Source organism: Cebus imitator, unplaced genomic scaffold, assembly GCF_001604975.1.
Source record: "Cebus imitator isolate Cc_AM_T3 unplaced genomic scaffold, Cebus_imitator-1.0 Scaffold129, whole genome shotgun sequence".
NCBI lineage: Eukaryota > Metazoa > Chordata > Mammalia > Primates > Cebidae > Cebus > Cebus imitator.
The window spans coordinates 1,917,170-1,920,580 of NW_016107444.1; the positions used below are offsets into that span (position 1 = coordinate 1,917,170).

A 3,411-nucleotide genomic window follows, 5' to 3' on the forward strand; every position below is an offset into this window, starting at 1 on the left:
AACCTCTGCCTCCCTGGTTCAGGCGATTCTCCTGCCTCTGTCTCCCGAGTAGCTGGGATTACAGGCATGCATCACCACATCTGGCTCATTTTGTATTTTTAATAGAGACAGGGTTTCTCCATGTTGATCAGGCCGGTCTTGAACTCCCAACCTCAGGTGATCCGCCCACCTCAGCCTCCCAAAGCACTGGGATTACAGGCGTAAACCACGGTGCCTGGCCTGTACTTTTTTTGAGAGAGGTGTTTGTAGTCAGTCTCAATCTGAGTCTACTCAGATTGTTTTAATAAGGAAACTCACTTCTTTGCTACTAAATTGCAAGAATGCTATACATATTTAAGATTTGTCCATAATCTGGGCCAGGAACGGCGGCTCACACCTGTAATCCCAGCACTTTGGGAGGCCCAGGCTGATGGATCACAAGGTCAGGAGTTCGAGACCAGCCTGACCAACATGGTGAAACCCCTTCTCTACTGAAAATACAAAAATTAGCCGGGCGTGGTGGCGTGCGCCAGTAATCCCCGCTGCTCAGGAGGTTGAGGCAGAATTGCTTGAACCCAGGAGGCGAAGGTTGAAATGAGCCAAGATCATACCACTGCACTCCAGCCTAGCGACAGAGCGAGACTCCGTCTCAAAATCTGAATTAAATAAATTATTTTCCAGAATGGAGGCAAATACTATTTTTAGGCTAATCGCCCAATTTTGCTTAAAAAATGCTGTTTTCGAAGTCAGGCACGTTGCTCAGCAGCGGCCGCAGCGCGTGCGTCTGTGCCTCTGTGCAGGTCTCCGGGTCCCTCTGCCATCATACCAATGTTCATCGTAAACACCAACGTGCCCGGTGCCTCCGTGCTGCACGGGTTCCTCTCCGAGCTCACCCAGCAGCTGGTGCAGGCCACTGGCAAGCCACCCCACTACATTGCGGTGCACTTGGTCCCGGATCAGCTCGTGGCCTTGGGCGGCTCCAGCGAGCGGTGTGCGCTCTGCAGCCTGCACAGCATCTGCAAGCTTAGCGGCGCGCAGAACCGCTCTTAACAGGAAGATGCTGTGCTGCCTGCGGGCAGAGCGCCTGCGCATCAGCCCAGACAGAGTCTACATCAACTATAACATAAACGCGGCCAATGTTTTAACTTTAGACTGGAACAACTACACCTTCACCTAAGAGCCGCGCCAAACCCGCTCTGTCTGCACTGGCCTGACCCAGGAACCCCGTCACAAGCAGTGTTCTAGGCCTGCCCACCCCCACCTTCTGGTGGGGAGAAATAAAGTTTAGAAAACAACAACAACAACAAAAAGCTATTTCCCAGGTGAATTACAGTGTATGCTTCTTTAAGAAAACTGATTTTTAAGTACATTTGATTAAGTACATTGGCAGGAAACTTAGAAGCATATCAAATTGTTAAGCATTTTGGCGGTAGATCACTTTAATCATTTCTGAAAAAACAATTAAATGTAAAACTAAATGTGCAAGTCCCTAAAGTTAAAACAAACTAAAAAACTTGTGCAATCCTACTACAGTTTGGTAACCCAGAATGCCACTGATAAAGTAATACAAAGAAACCAAAAAAATCTAGATACTTTATTAGTACATTCTTTTAGAAACAATGTTTTAATTACCTAAGAAACAATAAGCATATTTACAATTACCTATTTTCAGAGATCTTCGGGACCTGTTAAGCACTGATTGTCCTGACATTACATTTCTGCCACAGCTGTGCAAAACACCCCCCTTCACAGTGTCATTTTCAGTTGCCACTAGACAATTACGAGAAATAAGTTGTAAAAGTATTTTGTAAATCTGTTTTGAATAAGAATACAGATTCTCTGTAACTGGAAATAATAAAGGCACATGAGTTAAAGCTTAGTCTATAAATTATCTTTATACTTTATTCTTTGACATCTTACAGATCTCTATACAGACATCCATGACCCTTCAGATTTTCAGGATGCCCAGAAAAGGAAACACAGAGCTTCCTGTCAGCATTACATAAGCTTTTCCTAATAAATGCATATGGCTAAATTATAAAGAAAGCATACTTGTGGATTAAACCAAATATTATTTTATTTTATTGTATTTTGTTGAGACAAAGTCTTGCTCTATGGCCCAGACTGGAATGCAGTGGCTGGATCTTGAGTCACTGCAACCTCCTCCCAGGTTCAAGCAAGTCCCTGCCTCAGCCTCCTGAGCAACTGGGATTACAGGTGTGTACCACCACCCGCTGTTAATTTTTTGTATTTTTAGTAGAGACAGGGTTTTACCATGTTGGCTAGACTGGTCTTGAACCCCTGACCTCAAGTGATCCGCCCACCTCAGCCTCCCAAAGTGCTGGGATTACAGGCATGAGATACCGTGCCCAGCCTAAACCAAAGAATTTGGATATGAGTGCTACCTGATTCATTAATACAATTAAAGGTTTTCTATCTAAATAAGTTGATGATTCTTATATTAATATACTTTAGGACCTTAGTAAAGAAACGGTAAATCAAATCTGTAAGTCAACTAGTTAAATTTTACCATATGTGGCCAGGTGACTCACACCTGTAATCCCAGCACTTTAGGAGGCTGAGGCTGGTAGATCACCTGAAGTCAGAAGTTCGAGACCAATCTGTCCAACATGATGAAACCCCGTATAAAAAATTAGCTGGGCATGGTAGTGGGGGCACCTGTCATCCCAGGTACTTGGGAGGCTGAGGCAGGAGAATCACTTGAACCTGGGAGGCGGACATTTTAGTGAGCCAAGTGTGCCATTGCACTCCAACCTGGACAACAGGAACAAAACTCCGTCTCAAAAAAACTTTTTTTTACTGGATGCAAGATATATATGGCTCCAACTTGCCAGCAGAAATAACTTAAAAGTAACCCCATCACAAACCCAGTGAATCTTCCTCTTTTAAATGAACAGAGAACAATTCTAAAGAATACTTCTCAGGGAGAAAATGAGAAGTTTTGAAAAGCAGTTTTGGGTCAAGGGGGCTTTTCAAAATACACTTATGAGTCAGTGTCTATAAAAAGTTTCACAAGTACCTACAATTTAGCCCTCTACATCCAAGCAGTAGCTTTGTAGTGTGCTCTTACTTAGGTTTGTCCAAACACAAATAAAGTTCACAAAGCTTTATAATCTAATAAAATTCCCTCTTCCTAAAGCCAAACGGATAATTTTGATGACAACAATCTAGCAAAAAAGGAAGAAAGAAGAAATTTTTTTTTTTTTTTTTTTTAGACAGGGTCTCATGCTGTCACCCAGGCCAGAATGCAGTAGCACAATCTCAGCTCACTGCAGCCTTGACCTCCTGGGCTCAAGTGATCCTGCAACCACAGTCTCCCAAGCAAATGGGACCACAGGCATAAGCAACCATGGCTGGCTAATTTTTACATTTTTTTTTTTTGATAGAGATGGAGTCTCGTCATGTTGCCCA

At 43.4% G+C, this 3,411-nt stretch overlaps 1 pseudogene across 1 annotated transcript in view; it reads left to right on the plus strand.

The window, feature by feature from the left end:
• Positions 1 to 1,156, plus strand: part of LOC119473022 — a 1,547-nt pseudogene extending 391 nt beyond the window's left edge. Inside the window, exon 2 of the transcript XR_005202190.1 lies at positions 685 to 1,156. The product of XR_005202190.1 is annotated as a macrophage migration inhibitory factor-like (transcript). The remainder of the gene's footprint in view (positions 1 to 684) is intronic.
• The last annotated feature ends 2,255 nt before the right edge of the window (positions 1,157 to 3,411 follow it).